Source organism: Oreochromis niloticus, linkage group LG13 (assembly GCF_001858045.2).
Source record: "Oreochromis niloticus isolate F11D_XX linkage group LG13, O_niloticus_UMD_NMBU, whole genome shotgun sequence".
NCBI lineage: Eukaryota > Metazoa > Chordata > Actinopteri > Cichliformes > Cichlidae > Oreochromis > Oreochromis niloticus.
In genome coordinates, this window is record NC_031978.2 from 6,669,761 (window position 1) to 6,684,770 (window position 15,010).

Sequence of the window (15,010 nt, forward strand, 5' to 3'; positions counted from 1 at the left end):
GACTGCATGAGACTGATTGGCTGATCAGTAGCGTCGCTCGATGAGTCATGAGAGCGTCTCGAAAATCAAAACTGAAACATTGAAACTCAGCAATGAGTGAAATGGCTACAAAAAACAACGCTGTGCTCCCCTGAGTCTGACAAACAACCACAGACCAAGCAGCAGGTATACATTTGCTTCGACATCCACCTTTGTTGTAGCATTTGTCTCCCATATTAATTATATCACAGAACGCGTAGACGACAAGCACGCAAATAAGATACTACTGGGTTGTAATGGAAAACCATACAGGAAAAGCAGATAACCCTTGAGTTACGGTTGGTTTACAAATCCTTCTCTACATCGAGCTGCTAAGTTAAGAATAGAAAGAAAAATATATGGAAGGATTAAGATGAACTGTAAGCATGGTTTGATTCCATGTTTTATTTTTAATTTTAAACAAACAAAGGGTTTGTATATATTTTTTTAATGTTATTTGATACAGTATCTTATATGAAGAAAAATCCAGCTACAAGCATTACCTTCAAAAACTATATATCAAAATTTAAAAATTTAACACCAATGCATTCTGGCCTCAATGTTTGCAGTGCTGAAAAATTCCAAAACCATTTTATCCTCACTCAGCAGCAGTGAGAAAGGTGAGTGTGCATATAACTCCCCAAAAAACATGAAACTTCTCTGTCTTTGAAGAAGAGAGAAAAGTCCATTTCTTTTGTAGCATCACCTCGCTGTCCCTTGCAGGCTGTTGGCATGGCAAAGACTGGGTTTTGAACCAGAAGTCAGTGTGCATTAAGAATTTCAAATACATTCAAAGGCTGACTTTTTTTTATTGAAACGAACTGTAATATGTCAGAGCACCAGACTCTATGAAATGAAAAATTGTGTGCAAAAGGCTGCAGTTGTTTACATTTTCACACATTATGGCCAAAAATACCCTGTAATTACATTTGACAACCTGCCCTTTATCTTAATCTAATTATGTCATTTTGCATCCAAAGTAATAAAGGCCTGCTGAATGCTATAATGAAAATATGCATTATCATCTACTGCTCCCCACTGAATGAGAACCCCTGCAAATGAGCCATGCTTGTAAGCCTTTTTTACCCCTGCCATAGCATCCAAAATACATACAGAAATTTACAAATGGGGGTGAGCAACTGGCAGCTGATACAGGCATTTATGAATGGCTCGATGTGGCACTTATGTGTCATCACTTGTGAAAGCTGTGGTTAAGATTTTGTTGGGACTGGCCAAATAAACAACTTGAGTAGGCTGAAAAGTCATGATGGGATTCAAGTAAAATGAATCTTCCGAGAAAGATAAAACTATTGGAAATGTATTGGTTTAAAGGCTTTAAATTATTGTTTTATGGGTTCTTGTGTGTGTCTATCTTGTGTGAAATCGCTTCATTTAAGCAGACTTTGAATGTTTCAAAATATCAAAACATTAACATCAAAAGTAACAATCATTGGGTTAGAGTAATAGATGCACACACTATCTATTTTTAGCTGAGACTAAGTGATCCATAATAGCAGATGTTTACAAGTCAAGCGTTGCTTTACCAAATACTCCTTCAAACCATTCATAATTTATTTTTCCAGGTGTGGGTTTTTTCAGCTTTTTTTCATGGCCAATTATATCGTTTACACTGGACTTTTGTAGGCGACACTCTCTGTGTATAGCAGGCCTGCCCTCCTCTCCTTTCATTGGCTCTCTGTGCAATTCTAAATCTCTGCTGGTAGCGGTTGGAAGCTCCTCTTAGCCAATGAGGAAATAGCAACTGTTGCATTCAGTTACCCTCCTGCAGGGCTTCTTCTGCTGTAACCTCTCAGGGTGGATTTTGATGTAGGAAGGGTGTACAGTGTTGCAGTACAGATAAAGCTATAATGTGGCCTAAACCTCATTAAACAACGTATCCTACTCGGCGCAAATGCTTTTTGCAACCACGGTCAAAAATAACTAAACAAATTATATTTCTACTGTAATAAAATCTGAAAAAGTTAATGTGTTTTGAGAGGTTTGCCCCACTTGAGTTTGTCATTTGAGGTGCCACTTATTTCATTCCGACGAATAACAAAATTACTACCGATACAGGAGAAAGTATGAGGAGAGAGAGGATTACCAGTTTCCTACGCCCTCCAACGGTAGCGACACCTCTCTCTCTCTCTCTCCCTCCCTCTCTCTCTTCTCTCGCTGCTGCTGCTGCGCGCCGTTCAGTTTCCCTCACATCGCTTCCGATGCTCCAGGAGGGAGGACGGATAAACGGCGCTGACGGTACCGGATTTGTTACCCGAAGGAGGGAGGGATGCTACGGTGATTTCCTCTCTTTTTCTCTTCCAACACCCACCTCCTCACCATCCCCTCCACTGCTCTCCATCACTTCAGTCTCGGAACCTCATCAAGACGCATGACTGCTCTTTCATTTTTGTCCTGTCTTTTCAGTTTATCTTTAAATTCGCTTGGTTGGTTGTTTTTTTTATTTTTTATTTTTTGCCACTGAGCTCCAGCGGGAAACCCACTTGGCTCGGCTTTGATTTCTACCCTCTCATCTCCAAGCGCACGTAAACATAGAAAAACTGGGCTTTTAATCAGAGGATGTGTTGGACATTTGGTAAAAGAAGCAATACTACTTAAGTCAAGTGGCCGATCTCTACTGGCTTGTATGTATTGAGGACACTTGGGTGAACGAGCTGCGCACGGAGTCTCACTTCCAAGGTAAGACCACTGGAGTTTAAGGACTGGGATTTTGCCGTAGTTACATCAACACAGTTCCATCGTATGTCTCTCTTCTCACTATCCGCGCATCTCTTCTGCAGAGGCTTTCCTGAGCGCAAAACACAGGAGAGCCAGCGAAGTTAAATGTTTAGGTTCCCGGGATGCTGGGGAGATTCTGGTTAGACTCTGGACTAAACCAAGCTGTCGCACAAACACTTCTTATACATTATAGAAAGATTACTCGGAGATGATATCGGACTTGATTGTATTTGATTAACTATGGAAAATCTCACAAAACCCAAAGATCCTTTGCGCATTAAAGACAGCACTTGGTTTTATTTGTTGTGCTGCTGCCAGTAACAGTGCAGACTTTATTCGGTCCTCCGGGCCACTGGATGACGGTTGGATCTGTGTGGTTTTCGAATAACAGAGCGTGGATTCACTAAAGTTTCTCTTGCAGTGTTTCTGCATATTTTCACTTATCTGGTGTGCGAGTGCATCCAACTGCGTTTGCGTATTTGTGAGTCTGCCCACGTAGCCTATAGTAGCTAATCTAGGAGTAAGCTCCCTTTCGCTGTCTCCGTGTCTCCCGGCGGCTCCGCGTAACGGCGACGCAGAACTTTTCCTTGGATCACCATCAACAGAGTCTGGATGTGTGAGGGGGAGGGGGGTTACGGTCACATAATTCGGTAAACAGATGAATTCACTGCGTCCCGTCACTCCAGGAAAGAAATATTTGTTAGTGTTACAGTTAATCTGCATTTATTTAACATATTTCTTCCTGTTTCTTCCAGAAAGCGTTTTCCCCAACTTATCCTCCTCCTGTAAAATCAAAACGACATATTTTAAATTCTCAATCCCCAATATTTTCCCCTTTTTTGCCTCTTTCCCTTCGTTCATTCTTTCTCGCTTCCTGGTTTTTGGGGGGGTCATTACTGATTTGGGAGCTAATTGAGATTTTGAAATGTGAATCCCTGAAGACTCCACGCAGCTTAGTATTCAGTCCGTTTGAATACTTGAAGCGGAGCGGCGTTCTTGCCCTTTTGGTGTGCGCCAGCGCCGGTGAAACTGCATAAAAAATGCATACAGATCACTTGCCCGTAGGCTCATTCAGGCTCATTCTGCACTCAATTAGGTCCGTGCGTTTGGCTTAGCATCCCTGTTGGGCCACATTAGATCATTTTGTAAATTGTTGCATAGACATCCAGTGAAATCTGCTCAGTAGAGTAGATTTGTCCGTACTGGTTGGGTCTGTGCGCATGCTGGTCTGATATGAATAATTACAGATGGATTTGGAACTGGGCTGCTGCTCAGCCGCTTTCAGCAGAGAGTAAAAGAGATATCGGTGTGTAGTTTTGGGCATCTGCAATTCCGCTGCGTTTTCAATAGGGGAGCAAAGAGAGCGAGAGAGGGGGGGGGGGGGCGTTAACTCCAGGGCTGTATCTTTGGTATTCATGGCACAACTCAAGATTGCTGCTCTCAAGCAGGCAATAATCTCTCTCTCCCTCTCCCCCTTCTGTCTCCCACACTGTTGCTGTATAAAATGTCTCCCCTCTCTCCCGTACCTTTGCTCTCCCCTTTGCATTTCAACCCCCACCCACTCACCTATCTCCAACTCACCCTTCTCTCGCTCCCCCTTCCTCTCTCTTCATTTCTCTGCACTGCAATCTCCCCGACTCTCTCTGTGCGCTTCAGTCTTGTGGGAGCCATTGAGAAAATCATTTGCTGCTGTTGTATTTATTCGACAGGGGGTTCCTAGCAGCCAGGCTTGGCTGGTTTGCAGAGATGTTTTCTTGTGTTGCCTTAAAAAAAGTCTGCAGACTACAATGGAGCAGGAAAGATGCAGAGAAATGGATCCAATAGATGCTCTAACTGCAGTTTAGTAAATAAGGGGGGAAAGGGTTTGGGACTTATTGTGTTATATTTTCCACAGGCAATTTTTTTTCTTCATTTTTTTAATTCCCTTCTTACAAGTGTTGTAACTGTGCTGTTGTGGTTCCCCCCACACTTCCTTATTATGTGGTTACTTTTCAGAGAGCGTTTCCCTGTTTATTTATTGTTTGCCAATTAGCCTACAGACCAGTCACTGCAGTGAAGAACAGCAGAATTCCCCCTTTTTTATATTTAGTTCTGAGACACTGTGGCTCACTGGCTACTTAAAAGACACATTACACACAAAAAAGGTCCCTAATTTTGTGGTTTTGAATTGCTGCTTCTTATGTTCACTTAATGACATAGCTCAACATCACAGCTGTCGCTCTCTGGCTCCACAAAGGGTTTTTGTAAGTAGCACAACAGTATCACTCAACTTGTGCTTTTGCATGTTTTCTTAATTCACCAATTAATTCTTCAAGCTCCCAATATTTCACTCAAAAAATAATACAATGTGGGCAGAGTAAAAGAGAGGAAAGGATCAAGAGGCAAAAAAAGAGGTGCAGGAAAGGAAATGAGGGGATGTGGTCTGCAGAGGAGATGAGGTGCAGGGCAGAGAGAAACAACGGGGCAGACAGTCGGAGGAGCAGCAGCTGAGCAGAAAAGAGCATGACTCCTATCAGGATGTGAAGACAAGGAGGAGGTGGTGGAGAAGAGAGGAGGGCAGCGTGACTTCTATCAGTAGAGTAGTCAGTCTCATTCCTTTTTGAGAGTTACTGCCGTATGAGCTGAAATGAGACCTGCAAGTAGAAACTGCCTGTCTTCACTTAGCCATTGCAGGAATGAACAGTTCCCGCAAAAATGTGGTTTTATGTCTGCAGAAGTGATTGTATACCTTAAAAGCAGGGCAGACACACATAATTCCCTTGTACCAGTACATCTTTGTGCTATTTAGGGTGAGCAGCATACAGAAACCTGGCTTGGATGACAGATGAAAGCGGGGTGGGAGAGGTATCAGATTTTTCCCTGATGTTCAGCCAAGAAATTGCACAGAAACTGACACAGAAATGTCGTCAGATTTGTTGGTTTTTACTGAAGTGGTTTCAGAACCTGGCACTAGAAATACTGTGCATCATAGCTGTGCTAGTTATAGTTAGTAAAGATAGAATTAAGCTTAACGAGCTTTAGCATTCCTTCTGCAATGTGTGATAGGACATGAGAAGGCCAGAAGATATTTAGGTTAAGTTCAAACTCTCTAACTCAGAATTCAATCTGTGGGAACTTTCTCATGACTTCCCTTAGACACTATGCACATTAGACACCATGTTTACCTATTATGTATCTATAGACTCAGTCCAAGTGTTTAGCAATAATTCCTGTTGATGTTATTTGACGTTCTTCAGGGTTTCACAATAGAAGGAAAAAGAAACAGCATTTGAAAATGTTCTTTAAATTAATGGAAAATGCAGAAAAATCAGACAATCTAAAATTTGCTTAACTGGTGCTTTTTACTTATAAGTATTAATTTTGATCAGCTTTGAGTGATTTTTAAAGATTTGATGGGACTAATTATGTTGATCTTTCCACATTCATGAAATGAGTAAGACTCAATCTTAAAAAGAGAAAGAAAAGAAAACAACCTTGCTTTCTGGATTGAGTTTAAAGGCATCTGCCTCCAAGCAGTGCTGATGTAGCACCCTAGGGAGGAAACAAAATAGAGGGATTAATTTATTACACTGTAATCATTATATTTATTTTTAATTAGGCACCAACTGCTGATCCTCGTAAGTTATGTGATCGTGAAGTAGTTTTTTTAAATAGTGAAAGAGAGGCTTAAAAGATAGAATAAAGTTGTGATCCTGCAGATAAAGAAAGGGACTCAAAAAGAAGACAGCAAAGGGGAAAATAAATGGAAGAGCTACTGGACCATTTCTAGGTGACGACAGAGGGAGCTATTGGGCTTTGCTGCAGTATTGGCTCCACTGCTCCTTTTCCTTCTTTCTGCTCTTTATTTCTAATTCTTTTTCCAATCTCTCTTCTTTCTCCTGCTCTGTCTGTCTCTCTCAGGGGGCCAGTCAGAGAGATGGAGAGGTAGTTAGGCTCCCCAGGGATACAGGATTCAATATGAACGCCCCTAACAGACAGACCCACATGCACGTGGACACGCGCTGGATAAGCCTGTCCACTGTGACTGGTTTCTCTTACCTTCACATTCACGTTACCTCCCAGTGAGAACGGGGCGGGGGAACATTGGTGGAGAATTGAGTTCTGCCTCCTGCTTCTGGACTTTTTTTTATTTTGTTTTCTTCCAGCCTCTTGCTCCATGGGCTCGATAGAAAGCAGAGTCAGCACACGCAACTGGTTAAACGTCAGCCTTTTTTCTCTCTTTCCCTTAGATCGATCTTCATCTATTTAAAACAGCAGAATGTGAGGCCAGATAGATGTTAGGCTGATATATAATTTCCTATGGCAGTGGAATGGGATTATAACTCTAATCTTTCATCTCAACCGGACTAAATGGCAGAGTCAGTAATTAGTGTCTTTGACCTCTAATCCCCATACCTGTTCTCTGGGGGGGGGGGGGGGGAAGCAAGTTAATTTGTCTGCATTTGATGATTTCCTGGGTATTGGTGCACGTGGGGAAGAGTGAGACAACACAGGTGGCTTAGTGGTGTTGACATAGTTCCCTTGCAGCATAACATACTGGGTTTAGTTTCTTTGGCCTTAAGCATGGCGTTTGTATGTTTTTTTTCTTTCTTGAGCTCATGTGGTTTCAATTACTCCTCAATTGGTCTACATGCCAGCGACTTTAAATTACAGTGCACCCGTTCCAGTTCATGCACTTTAGTCTGACTACTCTCTACGTTTTGGCCCGTTTCCCTTCCTTCAACATAGCGCATACTGTGTTTTGATTCCGTTCTCTATATCCCTAAAAAGGAAAAGAAAGCGAATAACTTAAATATCAAGTGAAAAATCACTAAATTGGAAAATGTTTTCAATTTTGTTGACCAGAAACAAACTAACAAGCAGCCTGATTCATGAGTGTGTCCCATGCTCTCATTATTTGATAAGCAAAGTCACATTGAAGTAATTTAGGCAGCGCAGAATAAAGCTGGATGGGATGCATGCAAGTACTCAGAGATGGGAAACTGCACCACAAGTAATACCACAAAACAACAAGGACACCAGTTAGAGCAAATAAACAAAAACATGTGGCAGCACAGAGGGACTACAGCATCAATTAGGTGTTCACTTTTGATTGCCCTCGCATCCTGTGCACCTAAAACCACATGCTGCAGGTGTGTTGGTTTCCAGTATTAAAGCTTTGTTAGCTGAATAGTGATCCTCGGCATGGTCGACCTTCTCACTCCTGCATAAAAGAGCTGAGCATTGGCAGAAAATGCTGCGTGGATTTACTGCTAGGCGATGAGGCTGCAGTGTAATTTCAAAAACAGTGGAGTCTGGATCAATGTTAATTCAGGATTAATGAGTGATTTCATGGATTTTACTATTGATGATCAGAATACAGGGTTGACACTGATATTGATTGTATTGCAATGGAAATTGATTATTCGAAACTGCGAGTTATATTGATCCGAGCACCTTGTATGGGCATATGTATAAGCACCTGAACTTTTCATCCAGAATATGCATTTGTGAAATCTAATTGATTGCAAATGTGATTTTTTTAAATGGTTTTGTGTGTATGTATGCTTTAGATAGATTGTATAGATGTAGGTGTATGCACATGTGTGACAGAGTGGGGCTGAAAAATAAGTGTAATTTGTTTTCTGTGACAGTCCTTGGGTCCAGTCAGGTGCTCTGCTGTCTCGTGGACACCAATCACATGAGAGAAAGAAAACCACATTTGTTATTTTTTTAAACAGCCAAATGTAACTATATTTCTGCTTTGGTAGACAGCATGTCACAGGCACAGACACTGAAAAAGAGTGAGGGAGCGAGGAAGAAAGGAAATATGGGATGAAGGTCGAGAACAAAGTTCATCTCAATTATGAATTTCAGGAGATTTTCTTTACATTTTGCAGTCGCTCTGGTACAAAAGTACTCGGGATTGGGGTCAAAGAGAAATTTGGGCTCTTTCTTTAATGCCAATTAATAATTCACAGCTGAAAAGGCGCCTGGTTTGACAAGTTTTGTATGAGGTACAGTAGAGTCAGTGAGAAAGAAAGAATGAGAGGAACAGTGGCTAGTTTCTGCGTGCGGGTCAAGGAGAGATTTAATGAGTCATTTGCTTCTCATTATTCAGGATAATAATTAACTCTCTCTGTGTGCGTGTGTGTGTGTGTGTGTGTGTGTGTGTGTGTGTGTGTGTGTGTGTGTCTGTACTTGTCCAGCTATCATAGTGAGCACCAGCTTGAGTTTTGGAGCATTGGCATGAGGACATTTTGGAAAGCAGAGGACCTTTTGGGTTGTTACCACATTGTGATAGTTGTTGAAAAGCATGTTTGATACTTAAGACTTTAGGTTTATGTTTATGTTAGTATTAGAGAACGCATTAAATCTATGTCTAAGAATATCCTCAGTAAGATAGCTGTTAAGTATTGTCATAAAGTCATTCATAGTGGGCTTGTCCACCTTTTTCCCCCAAACTGATTATGTTTTGTAAGTTACTACACTTGTCATCAATTAATATGTTGTGATACTACATGCAACAAGTCATGGAAAAAACTTCCATAGCCTAAAGCAGTGTCTAAAATTACTTTTAGGTATTTTTGTTTAACAAATAACTTAAACAGTTAATTGACTTTTAAACTTTATTTTATTTTAAATCACCTGTCAAACTCAAGCTATCAATCTCATTCCCCATCTTTCTTTCTTTGTCACTGCCATCATTTTCTCACTCCCTCTATCATTTATCTCCACTAAACTTGTCAAACACACACACGCGCAGACAGGTTTGAGCATGTACCTGCAGTGGGTGTGCTGTTGATTACCATAATTAACATGGTTATGTTAATTGTAGCAAGTTAATTTTGCTGATGGAACACATTTATAAAGGTGAACTTTATGGACAGTTAGCTATGGCTTCAAGGTACAGTGTGTGTGTCCAAGCGTTTCTGTTTGCAGCTTGTTTGCATCATACTTTATATATGTGAGAATATGTGCATTCTTTTGTGCACATTAGTGGCTGACAAATCAGTTCAAATAAGGTTTAAATTGTGGCAAATTATTTATTTTGCAGGGCACGTGCTAACAAAGACACAGCAAGTGATGCTGAAACCAGAAGCTGAACGTACACACAAACACACAAAGTGTCAGTGGCTGGCCAGAAAAGCAAATGTTGCATATAGCTTATCTGATTATAAGCAGGGTTAGATAGAGGACTCTGCATTAGAGGGGGGGTTGAAGAGACATGCAGATCAGACTGATAAATAGTTTAACTAAAAAGTGGCATTTCAGTAGCTCCGCAGTCTAAAAACCATGTTACTGTGACCTCCATCTGGCCAAGAACATTCATCATTTGTCCCTCCCTGCATATATTTCTGTTGTTTTTCTGCTGTTTAAGAAAATATGAACGTGAGAAATGAAACTGGATGACACAATTCACATGCGGGATAATGAGCTTTCCGAAGATGTAGCTCGAAGGCGGAATACACAAAAAAGTAGTTAAGTTTGCAGTCTTATGTCATCGTGAGAGGAAGGGCTCTGGCACCTATTTGCCTAAACAAGCTCTGTGAACATAAGTAGCGTAATAATCCTGTTGCATACATTCACTTATTTCTTATCTTTTTATTTATGTCACATTGTATGCCTTCATATTTGGCTTATTTATCAGTAAAATTGCTTTCAAGGTTGAATTATTTTAAAACAGTTTAAACAAACACGGTAATGGAAACCAGTTTTTCATGCAACAAATTGGCTCTTTGTCCTGTCTGCTGGCATATGGGGCTATTTATGGCGGAATTGTTTTGCTTGTATTGTGATGTGAATGATGTGGGTGTTCGGTAATGGGATTTTAAACCACGATTTACCTGTCTTTAAGGCACATTAAAGTCATTAGATGGAGACAATCAGAATGCATGTAACTGTTAACGGTTGGACAGCTACAAGACAATTAGATCTGACCATAGGTAGTTAAAATGTTTATCACTTTATAACGCATTAATCTCAATGTGTAAATCCCTATGAAGTGGACAAATATGAGGAGAAGCTTCTTAGCCACACATATTCTAATATTTCAAAGTGTTTCTTGCATTAACCAGTCAGCATGCTGGCAAGGCCTGCATTTGATGTCAAAGTAATGCTTTGATCACACTGAGACTTATCTACAGCTTCTCATCCAGTTCTGTCTCATCCTCTCTTGTCCTCTCATTCCTTCTTTCCTCAGTCCTCGTCTTTCTCCCCTTCCTTTCCCTCTTTACTTATCTCTCTTCTCCTGTCCTCCACGTTTCATTCTCCTCCTCTCCCCTTCAGTATACCTCAGCCCCCTCACCCCCACCTGTATTTATTCCCACTGTGCTTCAAATGAACACAAGTTACTCTGAAAAATTTCCAAAAATAAACCCGGCATGGAGAAATGTATTACATAGAGTTTTTTCTCACTTATATACAACATATAGCAGCTTTCTGTGTAATTTAACATGATTGCTAAATTATGCACCATATTAGAATGCATGAATGATGCTTTTTTCCTAGCTGCATAATTTGTGAGTTCACTAAATGAGCCAATCTCGCAAAACCCTGAATTTCTTTGGAATCCTTGCAGAGATACTGCGATCTGAGAGGCGAAGGTGTGTCTGTTTTCTGTGCACATCCACTCACACCGGTGCCACAGAAGAATCCATGAGATTAGATTAACTAGGTAAAATCTACATTTTACCAGCTTTGGTTTGATGGTGTCACGCCAGATGATGGCTCACTGACACGCACATAGAGAGACATGGGGGGAAAAAAGAGATAACAGTGTACATGTGATGCTGACACATATTGTTGTACTAAGCCCACAGAGAAAAACCCTGTTTTCTTTTCTACAAGACAGAGCATTACTGCAAGCTTGACCTCTTTAGCATAATAACCTCTCTTCATTTTCCTCCCTCTGTCACTTTCTGTTTTGCTTCTATTTCATTATTTTGTTTTATTTGCCTTTCTTTCTCTGTGTCATTACTTTTGGCTAAAACCCTGCATTCCTTCTTTGCATTTTTACTCATTTTTTTCTGTCCCTCTCCTTCTTTCTTAATGTCTTCCACCCCTTTGCTATACTTTCTCTCCTTTTTCGTCTCCCTTTCCCTAGCCATGCTTCATTGACCGTGACACGTATAATAGTGTAATATGATTGAATATGACTGCAGCTTCTTCATTGGACACTATTAATTTCACTTTTTTCCATTCGACTGGTTTGACTTCAGTATATTCCCTCCCCGCTCCGTGCCTTAATCCCTGACCATGGGTCAGTTTTATAGAGCAACATCATTTTTTTTTTCCTGTCATGTCTCCTTGTAAGTTTTTATTTTTATTCCTCTCTTCTTTTACCTGTCTCCCCTCATCTAAATAGTTTACATTCCTCATCCTCTCACTTTCGTTAAGTCTCTCTTATACTTTCTGTTTAGTTGTGCTGTGACTGCATTGACCTTTTCAGTGAAAAGAGAAGCGGTGAGGAAAATGTATTGCCTCTTCTAGGACTGACTAATTGTTATTGCGCTATAGAAGGCCATAGCTATATATAGGGAAAGGTACAAGGACTGATATGAGGCAGATTCTCTTCTATTCAGTCACTGACACTTTTTCTTCACACTTCCACTAATCCATGTGTGAAAAGTATTGCATAGGAGGATAATGAAAACAAGGTTCTATGGGTTCTTTAAAACATGAAGAGAATATAAGTGAATGTTTAATTTCTCTTAACTTTAACATTAGCCAAAGCGGTGCTGACAATAAAGTAGGATTAATGTGTCACTCTAGAATAATACACTATGACAGATTGTTTGGGCAGGTTGCAGATTTTTACATTTAACCCAATATTTACACTTCTAAATATTTAACATTTATTATTAGATGTTTAATATTCCTTGTATTTTTAAATGGACTTTCAAAATGGCAGTGGTCGTCATTACCACTACACCCAGTTGAGGTTATTTTTAAATCCAGTGAAGTAGCAGTTCCTTGGGGCCATTATCAACTATTGCGTTTTCAGTGTTTATGTGGAATGACATCACATTTGTCACAGCCATGTTTATTTGTATTGTGATATCATGAAAGCAAATGTCATCAACATTGTTTAGATTCTAGTGGCAAGGTTGAACAAACAAGGTCACCATGCATGTGTGTGCATGTGCATGCGTTAGTCCAATGTGTCCATGCATGTGAGTTTTTTTTCAGATATTATTGCTAAAGCTGACCACACAAGGTCACACACCCTCTGCACGTTCGTGTGCCCATGCCCTTGCACCTCAGCATCACCATCAGCAACAAATAAAAGTCATTTCAGGCAGTCTGTCTGCATGAGCCCATGTCATCTGAAGGTGCAAGGTCGCTCAGTGCTCAAACCTGTATGCGAGGCTCAGTGTGGGTGTAAGTCTAAGCAAGCATCTCGCTTTACTCTTATCTTTACAGGAACCAGATGACTCCAAAAGCACAGAAAGATTTAAAAAATCCAGACAAGGTTGAAGCTTTGAACAAAGTCTTCTGAGATTGTTGAAGTAATGTAGCATTAGGTTGAGTGGATACTGTGTGGATTAGGAGTCAAAGTGGATGTAGTCTGCATAAAAGTCCCTGCAAATATTCTGTAATAACAAATGGAGTGCGCGTGTGTGTGTGCTTGTGCTTGTTGGCAGGCATACAGCGGTATAGATCACTCAATGTATAGACAGATGTTTTGACCTTTGTATATAAGGAAATACTACTGATGTTTTATTCACTGAGCATGTTTATATTTTACTCAACCAGACGATGCACCAATCTTTAAGCACTTTTTAGCGCAATAAGAGCTGAATGTCATCTGGTTTCATTCTCAAGATGAAAAGAAGTATATCAATTGCTGTGACATTTTGAAGTGAAAAATAACCACCTTATTTATTAGGATTTCCATTTTCACTCGCTTTTTTTTCATATTTCAGGTGGAGTAACTTTAACACCTTCATTCAAAACAATTTACTTTAGCAAGTTCAGGTACTTAAGACACTTTTTGAGCTTCATAAAGGGGTTTTACAATCCTCAAGGATACAATGGAATTTCAAATATAATGTAGAATGAAGAAGAATGAATTGCTTAAGTTGTGTCCACAGAATTTATACAGTTATTTCAGTTCAGTTCATTTTTATTTCAAACATCTGCATTCACAATCATTACAAAATATAATTCCATTCTTTTGTTTGAAAAGGAGTAGGCAGAAGTATACACTTATTAGTCCCTACCCCCTCAAATTTTACCTCTCATTGATTTAATTTTCTTTTAGCCTTGAATTTGTTATGTTCTATGCAAATGCGTGTCTTACTTTATCTCTTTGCATCTCTACAAATGTTTGGCCATCAGTATAAATTTCAAAAAGATCAAATAAACCAATAAACATCAGTTTGGGGGAAATTTTGGAAAAGGGACAACTCTTGAGGAGTCGTCCAGATTGCTGTGATACGTATGGGTGTCTTTGCCTTGAGGGAACTTTGAGAACCAACAGTGTAGGCTTATGGAGGTATGTTGTTCTGAGCTGTTGTTCAGTTCAGAACAACAAAGGGCTCTCTGTGTTAACCTGAAGAAATAAGGGAGGGGACTTGGCTTCACCAACCATGTGGGAACGAAAAACAAAAAAGGGCTGGGGGTTACTGTCAAGTATTCAGCTTGTCCATGTGTTGGTCTGGAAAACAGAAACCGGGGAGGGAGATGAGAATAGAGGCAGAGAAAAGAGGGGATCTTTTAGCAGGGGAGGATGTTTTGGCACAATGACCCTTGTGTCTTCCAGTCTGTCACCGAGTCGAGTGGTTTGTGGGTAATGGGTGGGATATATGAATCAGAGGGGTAATAAGGGTCATTACACATGCATGGTAGATGTAATGGTCTGCAACACTGCTGATCAATTTCTACCGCTTACCTCCACCCTCAGTTTCTGTCTACTTGTTCATCTTTATAGAGTCGATTCCAAATTAAGTCATCATTTGAAAAATACGGGTGTAAATGGTATATATGTTCAAGCCAAGCAACTAGACTCTACTAATATGGTATGACTGATTGATGTCATGTTCAAATGAAGCCTTAAGGCCAAGTCGATCAGGAAGCGAACTATACTGCAAAATATACTCAGGCTTATTGTTCTAGAACTTGTTCTAGAAATTAGAAATTTTTCTAATTTCTAATTTTATTCAATGTTAAGCACACCCGACACTGAGCAGCTGACATGAGAGAATAACTGGCTATTAAATATTAATGAAGATTGTGGCTATCTCGAGGCCTTTACGAGTTTAATGATGCACAT

The 15,010-nt window shown here is 40.1% G+C and overlaps 1 protein-coding gene across 2 annotated transcripts in view; it reads left to right on the forward strand.

Annotated features, from left to right (window-relative positions):
* The first annotated feature begins 2,214 nt into the window (after positions 1-2,214).
* The window catches only part of cdh11 (cadherin 11, type 2, OB-cadherin (osteoblast)), an 87,635-nt gene continuing 74,839 nt past the window's right edge, over positions 2,215-15,010 (forward strand). For both annotated transcript variants that reach the window (XM_005473687.4, XM_019367005.2), the window contains exon 1: positions 2,215-2,715. The gene's annotated coding sequence lies outside the window, so the exon portion shown is untranslated. The remainder of the gene's footprint in view (positions 2,716-15,010) is intronic.